General features: G+C 37.2%; 1 long non-coding RNA gene and 1 pseudogene across 1 annotated transcript in view; both read left to right on the forward strand.

Annotated features, from left to right (window-relative positions):
• Positions 1–14,076, forward strand: part of LOC110141823 (uncharacterized) — a 169,642-nt gene that overhangs the window by 34,601 nt on the left and 120,965 nt on the right. The window lies entirely within an intron of this gene.
• Positions 3,808–14,076, forward strand: part of LOC110121754 (large ribosomal subunit protein uL24 pseudogene) — a 56,732-nt pseudogene continuing 46,463 nt past the window's right edge.

Raw genomic sequence — 14,076 nt, forward strand, 5'->3', positions numbered from 1 at the left:
CTTGGCCTATGGGACTAGGTTTTGAAATTTAATAGTATACATAAAGCACTTGTACAAGAAGTTCTATTCAGGATGGAGGGCACCAAAACAAGTCAATAAAAAAGAGTCCTATAAGTCGAGTGGGGTAACCAAGTCAAGGATGATACTGAACAAAGTTAGAATGTGAGGAGTTAGCTAAAATTATGAAGAGAGGCAATAGTGTCTTATATCTTTTTGTATAAGTGAGTTTCAAAAGTGAGTTTTACTGATTAAGATGTCCTCTTAAATGTCACAAGTTGTTGGAACAACAAGGAATTCCTTTGTGAATCTCATTTTAGGGAACTCTGGCCTTAATGAGTAGCAATCTGTCAGGTTAAATAACAAAGGTTCAGATAATATATCTGCTTAACTCACTGAGCTCTATAAGAGTGATTTCCTATGGCAATGCCACTACCTAATTAAGAACTTGGTTTCTTTCATAGGTGTATGATCAGGTCACTCAAAATGACTATTCTCTTGCTCTCTGTCCATTTCCTGCTTGACCAGTGCCTGCTTTACCTGCACCCTACTCACACAACTGATCTTTCTACATATTTGCCACAAGTCCCAGCAAATGATGGTTTCAGCTTTAAATCAGGATTTTCTATTATGGTTGTCAAAGGGGTAATGAACTATGTGTCCTCTTATGGTCTCCCTGGCAACCAATAAGATAACCTGACATCAATTCCCCTTAACTGATAACCTCCTCCTCTCTGGGAGGGAAGACTGTCATCAAGTCCTGCCCAAGTACTAAAGTACACAGTGAGATGTGACTCCAGGACCCTGCTGCATACGTGTACAATCCCCGATCCATTAAACCACTGATGTCTCTGAGGCTGACTCTGGGCTTTTTCTTCAGTCTTAAAGCTGGGAAACTATAGGGCTTGTAGGCCTGTAGGATGCAAAGCAACAATAGTTCAATTTTCTTTTTATAAATTTATTTTATTGACTTATAGTTGATTGACAATGGTATGTTAGTTTCTGGTATACAATAAAGTGATTCAGTTATCAGTTCAGTCACTCAGTTGTGTCTGACTGTGACCCCATGCCCTGCAGCACGCCAAGCTTCCCTGTCCATCACCAACTCCTGGAGCTTGTCAGACTCATGTCCATTGAGTCGGTGATGCCATCCACCCATCTCATCCTCTGTCATCCCTTATTTACCTGCCTTCGATCTTACCCAGAATCAGGGTCTTTTCCAGTAAGTCAGTTCTTTGCATCATGTGGCCAAAGCATTGGAGCTTTAGCTTCAGCATCAGTCCTTCCAATGAATATTCAGGACTGATTTCCTTTAGGATGGACTGGTTGGATCTCCTTGCAGTCCAAGGGACTCTCAAGAGTCTTCTCCAACACCAAAGTTCAAAAGCATCAATTCTTTGTTTCTCAGCTTTCTTTATGGTCCAACTCTCACATCCATGCATGACTACTGGAAAAACCATACCTTTGACTATACGGATCTTTGTTGGCAAAGTAACGTCTCTGCTTTATAATGTGCTGTTTGTCATAGTTTTTCTTCCAAGGAGCAAGTGTCTTTTAATTTCATGGGTGCAGCCACCATCTGCAGTGATTTCTGCAAAGAAAACTTTGATTTTAAAGTTTGTTACTATTTCCATTGTTTTCTCATCTGTTTACCATGAAATGATAGGATTCAGTTATACCTATATATAATATTTTGCATCCTCTAATCCCAAATTCCCAATTCATCTCTCCCCCCTACTCCTTGGCAGATACAAGTCTATCCTCTATTTCTGTCAGTCTATTTTGCAAATAAGTTTATTTGTCTTATATTTTAGATTCCACATGTAAATGATATATTTGTCTTTCTCTTTCTGACTTACTTCACTTAATAGGATAATCCCTAGATTCATCCATGTTGCTGCAAATGACATTACTGTTCAGTTGCTAAGTCATATCTGACCCATTGTGACCCATGGACTGCAGCAAACCATCCTTCCCTGTTTTTCACTATCTCCTGTAGTTTGCTCAAATTTATGTCCATTGAGTTGGTGATGCTATCTAACTATCTCGTCCAAACTTTCCCCTTCTCCTTTTGCCTTCAATCTTTCCCAGCTTCAGGTTTCTCCAGTGAATCAGCTCTTCCCATCAGGTGGCCGAAGTATTGGAGCTTCAGCATTAGTCCTTCCATGAATATTCAGGTTTGATTTCCTTTAGGATTGACTGATTTGATCTCCTTTCTGTCCAGGGGTCTCTCAGGAGTCTTCTCAAGCACAATATGAAAGCCTCAGTTCTTTGGTGCTCAGCCTTCTTTATGGTCTAATTCTCACATCCATACAAGGCTACTGGAAAAACCACAGCTTTGACTATATGGAGTTTTGTTGGCAAAGTGATGTCTCTGCTTTTTAATATGCTGTCTAGGTCTGTCTCCTTTTTATGGTTGAACAGTATTCTATTGTAAATCTGTACCACATCTACTTTATCCATTTACCTGTTGAGGGATATTTAGATTCCTTCCATGTCTTAGCTACTGTGAATAGTGTTTCACTGAATATGGGGGTGCATGTATGTTGATGAATGACAGGTTTTTCTAGGTATAATGCCAAGGAGTGGGATTGCTAGATCATATGTCAACTTTATATTTAACTTTTTGAGGAACCTCCATTTCTATACCATTTCTATACCATTTCTATAGTGGCTGCACTAATTTATATTCATACCAACACTATAGGAGAGTTTCATTTCTTTCTCATCCTCTCCAGAGTTTATTTGTAGACATTTTAGCGATGAACATTCTGACTACTGAGATGGTACCTAATTATAGTTTTGATTTTCATTTCTCTAATTAGTGATGTGCCTTTTCATGTTTTCATGTGCCTCTTGGCCATCTGTATGTCTTTTTTGGAAAACACCTATTTAGGTCCTTCGCCCATTTTTGATTTTTTTAATTTGTTTTTTTCATTATTGAATTGTATGAGCTGTTGTATATTTCAGAGTCATAGCTTTTGAAATCATTCATAATTCTAAAGGACCATGCAGTATATTTAATCAGGGTATAAAACTTCCTCTCACGTACATCCTGCAAAGAAATTCTCAAGTTCCTTTAAGTCCTTAGAACATTGCCTTTTAAATATTAAAGACTTCCTCAAAAGTTATCTTAATGTTTAAAGTAAAAAATGATTCCACAATTATCAGTGTCTTTTGACTTGTCCTCATACTGTATCTAAAGCAATGTAAAATTCAATAAAAATTATCTACTCTGAAGAACTAATTCTGTCCATCTGAGCATTTTCTAATTGAGAGTCCTTCCATGTGTAATGTTTTTCTTTTTTTTAAAATTGATTTACTGGTTTTCATGATTTGAAGCTCATCCATCTAAGTTTTTTCCAATGATTCTATTTCAGTAAATGTTTGTGTTGTTTTTTTTTTCTAAAATGCAATAGGATAGTTTTCTTTAATAGTCCCACAGCATTTTACAGTGCTTCTCTTTATTATGTGTGTGTGTGTGTGTTTTCCTAAGTTTATAATTTTTTATTGGAGGATAATTGCTTTACAATATTCTACTGGTCTCCACCATACATCAACATAGATCAGTCACAGGTATGCATATGTTCCCTACCTCTTGAAGCTCCATCCCACCTCCCACCCCATCTCTCCTGTAGGGAAAGAACAAATTAACCAAGAGAGCGTGGTCAGGCTCTCTCACCCCGTGGCCTCTCGCTCTCGTCCCACACTTTGTAAATAATGACTACGTAACATCTGAGATCACTTGCAGCACTGAGCATGCGCGTCGTGAGGCTTAGGTAACAGCTGAGACGACACACAGCACTTCACATGCACGTCCTGAGGTGCTCGCTTCGTCATGGCTACTCCGTGCAGCCCGCCTGCTTGAGCTTCACCGTGAAAGCCCTGACTGCTGCTGCCCTGGGGCTACGCTGGAACGCATCAAGGTTATGCTGCATGAGGTTATGTTTTGGCAGTGTTTTGACTATGTTATGGCTATATTGTGGCTATGTTATGGCTGCGGTGACACCCAGGAGAGAATACATGCGTCTGCAACTCCTATGGCTCCTCAAGGCTTCTTCCGGCCTCTGAGCTTCCACCTGCCTACCCTGAGCTCAGCAAACAGTGTGGACAGTTTGAACAGGATCAGCAATACACCACCCCTCCAGGTTGTCACAGAGCTCTGGGTTGAGCTCTTTGTGTCCCATAGCAAATTCCCATTATTTCTTTTACCTATGGTAATATATATGTTTCCATTCTACTCTCCCAGTAGAAGAGAGACTTATGGACACATTGTCCATAAGTCTGTTCTCTAAGTCTGTGTCTCCACTGCTGCCCTGAGAATAGGTTCATTAGTGGCATCTTTCTAGATTCCATATGAAAGTGAAAGTCACTCAGTTGGGTCTGACTCTTTGTAACTCCTTGGACTGTAGTCCATGGAATTTTCCAGTCCAGAATACTGGAGTGGGTGGTTATTCCCTTCTCCAGGGGATCTTCCCAACCCAGGGATCGAACCCAGGTCTCCCACATTGCAGGTGGATTCTTTACCAGCTAAGCCACAAGGGAAGTCCCCAGATTCATATACAATATTTGTCTTTCTCTTTCTGACTTACTTCACTCTGTACAATAGGCTCTAGGTTCATCCACCTTTTGAGTCATTAGGACTGACTCAAATGCACTCTTTTTTATAGCTAAGTAATATTCCATTGTATATATGTACCACAGTTTTTGGGAAGATCCCCTGAAAAAGGGAATGGCAACCCACCCCAGTATTCTTGCCTGGAGAATTCCATGGAAAGGGGAGGCTGGCAGGCTCCATTGGGTGGTAAAGAGTCAGACACGACTAAGTGACTAACACTCAGTTCCACCACAATTTCTGTATCCAATCATCTGTCAATGGACATTTAGGTTACTCCTATGTCCTAGCTATTATAAAAAGTGCTGCAATGAACAATGAGGTACATGTGTCTATTTCAATTATGGTTTATTCAGGGTTTATGCCTAGTAGTGGGATTGCTGGGTCATACAGTAGTTCTATTCCTGGTTTTTTAAAGAATCTCCATACTCTTTGATTCACCTCCTAGAGTAATGGAAATAAAAACAAAATAAACAAGAAGGATTTATTAACTTGAAAGCTTTTGCTCAGCAAAGGAGACAATAAACAAGATATAAAAAGGAAACCCTCAGAATGGGAGAAAATAATTGCGAACTAAACAACTGACAAATTATTAATTTCAAAAATACACAAGCAGTTCATACATCTCAATACCAGGAAAACAGACAACCCAATTGAAAAATGAACAGAAGATCTGAACAAACATTTCCCCAAAGAAAACAGTCAGATGACCATTAAATATGAGTATTTTTTTTTAATCTGTAAAGTCCAGTTGTAAATTCCTCAAAACAGAAATACCATCTTATATATCTTCATTCTCTGGACAATGCTAATTGCAGTCTGAAGGGAGTTTCTGACAAAACTTTGATATTTTCATGGCTGCTAGATTGAACTCTGCTATAGTCTGTTTAAAAAAGAAAAAGCAATATTGTAGTGAAAGCTTATTAATATCATGATATAACATTGGCCCTGAGAACTGCGTACGTTGGCCACAGAACACAGTAATGACAGCACCAAAATGCAAATTAAAATAAGTTCTAACTTTAATTATGCTTTTAGTAAATGATAATTCACCTATTTCTTTGCCACACATCTCTTAGCCTAAAACTCAGATTATTTACTGATACAAGATTTTATTATACTATGACTAGATTATCCCTATAACTCTCAAATTTCTTTAATTTAAAAATAACCTACTTAATTTGTAAAATGCCATGACTCTCATTTCATTATATAAACTTACCATTTTATTGTCTTTTAAGTAAATAATGATTCTTAATCATTTCAATGCATATATATTTTTTCATTTATTTATATTAGTTGAAGGCTAATTACTTTACAATATTGTAGTGGTTTTTTCCCGTGGCTGATTCAATGCATATATATATTTGCTCTATGTGTATTGCGTACATTCATTTTCCTCTCATATGTAGTTTCTTAATATATCAGTATTTATTACATTCTGATACTATTACTCATTTTAATCACCCCATAAATATATAATACTGCTCATTTATATGTTTAATAAGGTTTTTAATTGAAATAACTATGATGGGGAAATTAGTACATAAAACATGAATTCCCCTAGTATTTCCTTAAATCAACTTCCATACCAAAATATAGGCAAAAATAAATATTACTATTATTAACATTAAAGTGAAGTAAAAGTCTCAGTTCCTTAGTTGTGTCCGACTCCTGCGATGCTGTGGACTGTAGCCCACCAAACTCCTCTATCCATGAGATTCTCCAAACAAGAATACTAGAGTGGATAACCATTCCTTTCTCCAGGCAGTCTTCCCAACCTAGGGATCAAAACCAGGTCTCCTGAATTGCAGGCAGGCTCTTTACAGACCGAGCAACCAGGGAAGGCCAGTATTAGCGAGTCAATTTAATTTAAAAAGCTATAAGCTGCAGAGCCTGTCTTAAAGATCTACCCATTGTCACAAATAAAAGGAAAGAGTTATGCTTAGAGATAAATTATATGTTAAAAGCAACTAAAAGGAAACCATCAGTGTAGTGAAGGAGAGTTATGATTTACTCCCTGTGGCCCAATGCATATAAGGCATTTTGTACTTACAACCAAATGTTTCCTGTTTCCCAAAGCTTCAAATAAGGATAATTACCTGTTTGTAACTAGATAGGGTTATAATCAAGATTTACACCAGCACATACATGTTTAATAGGCTTTCCTGTGACTCAGCTGGTAAAGAATCTGCCCACAATGAGGGAAACCTGGGTTCAATCCCTGGGTTGGGAAGATCCCCTAGCAAAGGGAAAGGTTACCCACTCCAGTATTCTGGCCTGGAGAATTCTATGTACTGAATAGTCCATGGGGTTGCAAAGAGTTGGACATGACTGAGCAACTTTTACTTTCACCTTTCATACATGTTTAGTAAAGGCAAAGACAGGTGAGAAGCCCAGTAACTTTCTCTACCTAAGAAATCACATTTTGGTCTTTAAAACATTTTGAATTTATTTTTGTTAGGAAGTGTTCTAATTTCATTCTTTTATATGTAGCTGTGCACTTTTCCCAGCATCACTGATTAAAGAGACCATCTTTTCTTTACTGCATATTCTTGCCTGCTTTGTCAAAGTTAAGATGCCCAGACAGAGTAACATTGAAACATATACATTACCATATGCAAAATTAGATAGCCAGTGGGAATTTGCTGTATGGTGCAGGCAACCCAAAACCTGTACTCTGTGACAACCTAGAGGGGAGGGATGGAGTGGGAGGTGGGAGGAAATTTCAAGAGGGAGGGGACATGTGTGTACCTATGGCTGATTCATGTTGGTATGTGTCAGAAACCAACATAATACTGTAAAGCAATTTCCTCCAATTAAAATTTTAAATTTAAAAAAATGAAATCACATTTCTTCATTTTACATTTTTTAACCTAGTTTTTCCCCTTCTCAGATTTCTATATCACTATAACACTTGTGTCTGCTGTTTCTTCAGCTTACAGCCGTTCCCAGTTTAGTTTGGCTTTGCATATTATTACTTGGGATGGTAAATAAGGAAGCAACTGTGGCAGAACAACTCAGAAGTGCTTAAACTTCTCAGCACTCTAATTCATTAAGAACTTTTAAAAGGGACTACAGAGAAATAAAATACAAAATTTTTGCTATCAGTTTTTAGATGTGTTCTAAATGCCTATGAAGGATCAGTATAAATATGGCTCATAAGAGCAATAATTCAAAAAAATGAAATATTTCTCTTAAAATAATGTTTTCAATTTTCAAGGGGTTAATTTATTTTAATTAAGGGGGAAAAAATAAACCCTGGCCTAAATCAGTCTTCAAGAAAAACAACAATAACAAAAAAATTCAAAAAGGAAAATCAGAATATATTCATACCATTATGAAATTAAAAAAAAAATGTATGGATTGATGTCTAATAACATCAGACAGAAGCCCAAATTATATACCCTGGATTTCATAAAATTATGAATATGGGTCATATTTTTAGTCAAATATGACTTTTTAATGAAAGATAATTATATATGATGAAAACATTACATGGGAAATCTGTGAAATTGCAAAACTTGAAACTGGGCATTTATTTTATAAATAGCCCCCTCTTTTCCTTATGTAATGTAGTCTTTTCACTTCTACCTGCAACCTATTTCCTCTTAAGTATAAGAATACTTCCTAAGAAAAATTTTTAAAAATGCAAGAAAACCCCAATATTTATTACTGGGACTTACTGTTCCAAGTATAAAATGAAGTCTGGAGAACTGAGGCTTGACTAAGAGTTTAAAATACTTAGAGACAGCAGCTGTCATTGATGACTTCTGCAGTTACGCTGGCAAGCAAGTATCTCAATATCAGAACCCAGACCCCTCCGTTAATTTGCCGGTCCTCTAAGTAGGCGAACCCATCCGTGAATGCCTTCCATCTGTTCCAGCTGGTCCCTGTGTTTGTTATTTCTTAGATGGGTGCACACCGTCCAGCTGTGACACAAACTCACAAATCAACTGACAGGTAGTTGTGAAGATAAAGACGTAGGAAAGCAAATTCAACTCTGAAAACACTCTGACTCATAAAAATATCAGAATTAATCATTTTATTACTAAATGTCATAGCTTATCAGTGACCTTGTATTAACGCCTTTAATGGAAAGTTGTATATTATGGTTACTGCAATCTACTTTTGAGGAAAGGTCTCCAGTTATTGTGGATTTTACAAAATAGCTAGAAATGGAGAGAATAGATTCCTTTTTCTTACACCTAATTAGAAATAACTTGCAAGATTATATGTAGTTTCTTGTTTATCAAGGACAAATAAATAATTCTGTAAGAAAATAAGGAGATGTATAATAACAAAACTCATGAAACCACAGAGATGAAGTTGTGCCTCAACTGAGATTAGTTTTAAGAATGTCAAGACATTTGATCAATAAAGTTGTCTATTCTGTTTTTGAAGATTCTTAAGCAAACTACCCTTTGTTAAAGACTCAGATAAATATATCTGCTCTTTAACACTTCATTGACTATTCTTAGCAAAGTTAATTATTATCAATTATCACTTCCAATTATTATCAGTGTTACTCCCATAATCATTTTATTATTGTACAAGTCTATATTTACTTTGTAAATACAGATAATTTATGCCTGGCATAAATCTTTTCTGAGTGGGATATTTATCTTTCTAACTACACTGCATAATCTGTTTACAAGAGCATTGTTGTTCAAGGCTAAACCTATATATCCTTTTCTGTTCTATCTTTTAGAATAAAAATAAATGTATATAGTAAAGGTTACTTTCCATCTATGGTTATTACAAAATATTGACTATATTCCTTATGTTGTATAATATAGCTTTGAGCCTGTCTTACACCCAATAGTTTGTACATCTTAAATACCATTTATTTATTTATTTTTAAAATAATTTTTAAAAATCTTTATTTATATGTGTTCCCCATTCTGAACCCCCCTCCCACCTCCCTCTTGATAATATACGTGTTTCGATGCTGTTCTTTCAGATCATCCCACCCTCGCCTTCTCCCATAGAGTCCAAAAGTCTGCTTCATACATCTGTGTCTCTTTTTCTGTCTTGCACATAGGGTTATCGTTACCATTTTTCTAAATTCCATATATATGCATTAGTATACTGTATTGGTGTTTATCTTTCTGGCTTACTTCGCTCTGTATAATGGGATCCAGTTTTATCCATATCATTAGAACTGATTCAAATGTATTCTTTTTAATGGCTAGTATTCCATTGTGTATATGTACCACAATATACCATTGTGTATATGTACCTTAAATACCATTTATTGCCACTGTCCTCCCTTCCCACTGGTAGCCACCAGGTTGTTTTCTGTATCTGTGACTCTGGTATTTTTTTCTTTTTAATATTCACTAATTTGTTTTGTTTTTTTATATTCCACATGCAAGAGATCTCATAGAGTATTTGTTTTTCTCTGATTTATTTTATTTAGCATAATGCCCTCCAAGTCTACTAAGTTTGGTGCAAGGGGGCATAGCATCATTCTTTTTATGGCTAAGTAATATTCCATTTTATGTGTGTGTTTTTTTTTTTTTTAATCCTTTCCAACCATTGGTGGGCACATAGTGAAAAGTAGTGAAAGTAGTAGTCTCTCAGTAGTCTGACTCTTTGCAACCCCATGGACTGGAGCCTGCCAGGTTGTTCTGTCCTTGGAATTCTCCAGGCAAGAATACTGGAGTGGGTTTCCATGACATTTTCCAGTGGATCTTCCTGAGCCGGGGTTTGAACCCAGGTCTCCTGCATTGCAGGCATATTCTTTACCATTTGAGCTACCCAGGAATGGACACACAAGTTACTTCCATATCTTGACTACTATAAATAATACTGCCATGAACATTGGAATGCATGAATCTTTTTGAATTAGTTTTTTTTTTTTTCAAATTTGAGTGGAATTTCCAAGTCTTACAGTAGTTTTATTTGTAGTTTCTTTTTCAGAAATTGTCATACTGTTCTCCTTAGTGGCTGAACCAATTACCATTCCCACCAATAGTTTAGGAGGATTCCTTTTTCTCCACATCCTTGCCATCATTTGTTGTGTGTGTGTGTGCGTGTGTGTGTGTGTGTGTGTGTTTGAGTGAAGTGAAGATAGACATTCTGACAGGTGTGAGGTGATATCTCACTGTGGCTTTGACTTGCCTTTCCCTGATGATTAGTGATGTTGAACATCTTTTTATCTGCCTATGTTGACCTTCTGCATATTAAGCCTATGTATTTTTAATCAGACAGTTGTGTGCATTTCAACCTTGGCTGATACTCTGACTTTCAATATGGACTTTGATTACTTATCCTCTGTTGGCTTCTCATATGAAATTGTTAGTGTTAATACTACCTACCTCTAATTATGACTATAAAGTGTTCATTATAGTGCCTTAAACTCAGTAATTACTCAGTGAAAAATAGCTAGTAATGTGTTGTTGATATCGAGCAAAACTTAGTCTAAGACCCTCCAACAATTATTATAATAAATTGTATGGTACATTTCAGTACTTTCCATTTGAAAACTCTCAAAATGTATCTAGAAAAAAATGCAGCATATGACATGGCAGCTGCAGTTGATGCTACAACTTAATTGAATTCAGGATAGTTTGTTGTTACTCTTCAGGATTCATCTGGTGTCTCCTGAGACAAGCTAGTGAATTTAGTACAGAAATGTTGAGGGATACTGCCCTTGTATTCCTTAGATCCCAGAGAATCCACTGATATCTGCCCTCTTGCTCCATAATGTGCTATTACTTTCTATTTATTATCTTGAAAGTCTGTTACAGAAGCTTGCTTTTGGCATCACTTTTTCTGATGAGCACACAGCCTGATATGAAAATTTCAACAACTACCAGGTACATCAATCCCAATCATACTCTCTTGAGCCCAGAAGATGATTACAAGATGGTCTAGGAATACAGTTTACCCACTGTTTGCTGAACTATGTGAAGAAATATATTTATTACCTGGTCTCATCCAATCTGAGGGTTGGGCCTCCCTGATAGCTCAGTTGGTAAATAACCTGTCTGTAGTGCAGGAGACCTTAGTTTTATTCCTGGGTCATGAAGATCCACTAGAGAAGGGATAGGCTACCCACTCCAGTATTCTTGGGCTTCCCTTGTGGCTCAGCTGGTAAATAATCTTCCCATAATATGGGAGACCTGGGTCTGATGACGGTTTAGGAAAATTCTCTTTAGAAGGCAATGGCTACCCACTCCAGTGTTCTTGCCTGAAGAATCCCAGGGAAGGGGGAGCCTGGTGGGCTGCCACCTATGGGGTCACACAGAGTCGGAGATGACTGAAGTGACTTAGCAGCAACTTAGCAGCAGCAGAGTTTGAATATTCATGATTAACATTTTTTTCTATCTGGTAAATCTCTATATTATTGGCAAAGAAAGGGAAGAAAAGCCAATTACATTTTTTTGCTATAATTTAAATAATGGAGGATTCTTAAAAAATTTATTGGAGTATAGTTGGTTTACAATGTTGTGTTATTTTCAGGTGGACAGAGAAGTGATTCAGTTATACATGAACATATATTGATCCTTTCTCAGATTATTTTCCCATATAGGTCCTTACAGAATATTGAGAAGAGTTCCTTGGGCTATACAATAGATCCTTGTTGGTTATGTATGCTATATATAGTAGTGTGTTAATCTCGAGCTCCTGATTTATCTGTGTCACCCCACCCCATATTTCCCCTTTGGGCAAAGAGTTAACTCGTTGGAAAAGACCCTGATGCTGGGAGGGATTTGGGGGAGGAGGAGAAGGGGACGACAGAGGATGAGATGGCTGGATGGCATCACCGACTGGATGGGCATGAGTTTGAGTAAACTTCAGGAGTTGGTGATGGACAGGGAGCCCTGGCGTGCTGTGATTCATGGGGTCGCAAAGAGTTGGACACGACTGAGCGACTGAACTGAACTGAACTGAACCATACATTTGTTTTCAACATCTGTAAGTGTGTTTCCATCTTGTAAATAAGTTATTTTGTATCCTTGTGTAAATGATATTCCACACATAAGTGTTGTTATTTTTGTTGTTCAGTCAATAAGTTGTGCCTTACTCTTTGCGACCCCATGAACTGCAGCACTCACTAGCTCCCTGAGGTTGCTCAAACTCATGTCTTGTGAGTTAGTAATGCCATCCGACCATCTCATCCTGTCGCCCCCTTCTCCTCTTGTCCTCAACATTTCCTAGTATCAAGGTCTTTTCTAAAAAGTCAGCTCTTCTCATCAGGTGACCAAAGTATTGGAGCTTCAGCATCACTCCTTACAGTGACTCTTCAGGGTCGATTAAGGAATCGACCTGGTTTAAGGAATGACTGGTTTGATCTCCTTGCTGCCCAAGGGACTCTCTAGAGTCTTCTCCAGCACTACAGATAAACAGCATCTATTCTCTGGCACTCAGCATTCTTTATGATCGAACTCTCACATACATACATGACTACTGGAAAAATCATAGCTTTGAGTATACAGACTTTTGTCAGCTGAGTGATGTCTCTGCTTTTTAATATAGTGTCTAGGTTTGTCATAGCCTTTCTTCCAAGGAATAGATGTCTTTTAATTTCTTGACTGCCGTTACCATCCACAGTGATGTTGGGACCTAAGAAAATGAAATCTGATGCTGTTTCCAATTTTTCCCCATTTATTTGCCATGAAGTGATAGGGCCAGATGCCATGACCTTCATTTTTTGTGTGTTGATTTTTAAGCCAGTTTTTTCACTCTCGTCTTTCACTTTTGAGAGGCTCTTTAGTTCCTCTTCACTTTCTGCCGTTACAGTGATACCATCTGCATATCTGAGGTTGTTGATATTCCTCTTGGAAATCTTGACTCCAGCTTTTGATTCATTCAGTCCAGAATTTTGTATGATGTACTCTGTATATAATTTTTAAAAGCAAGGGTGACAATATACAGCCTTGATGTACTCCTTTCCCAATTATGGACCACTCTATTGTTCCACGTCTGGTACTAACTGTTGCTTCTTGTTCTGTTTACAGGTTTCTCAGGAGGCAGGTAATTTTGTCTCATATTCCCATCTCTTTAAGAATATTCCACATTTTGCTGTGATCCATACAATCAAAGGCTTTGATGTAGTCAATTAAGCAGAAGTAGATTTTATTTATTTTTTTGAATCCCTTTGCTTTTTCTATGATTCATAATATGTTGGCAATTTGAACTCTGGTTCCTCTGAATTTTCTAAGTCCAACTTGTACATCTGGAAGTTCTCAGTTTATGTATGGTTGAAGACTAGCTTGAAGGATTGTGAGCACTATCTTGCTGACATTTGAAATGAATGCAATTGTACAGTAATCTGAAAGCTTTTAGACATTGTCTTTCCTTGAGATTGGAAAGAAAGCTGACTTTTTCCAGTCTTGTGGCCATTGCTGAGCTATCCAAATTTGCTGCCATAATGAGTGCAGTATTTTCACAGCATCATCTTTTAGAATTTGAAGTAGTTCAGCTGGAATTCTGTCACCTCCATTAGCTTTGCT

Source organism: Odocoileus virginianus, chromosome 11 (assembly GCF_023699985.2).
Source record: "Odocoileus virginianus isolate 20LAN1187 ecotype Illinois chromosome 11, Ovbor_1.2, whole genome shotgun sequence".
Taxonomy (NCBI): domain Eukaryota; kingdom Metazoa; phylum Chordata; class Mammalia; order Artiodactyla; family Cervidae; genus Odocoileus; species Odocoileus virginianus.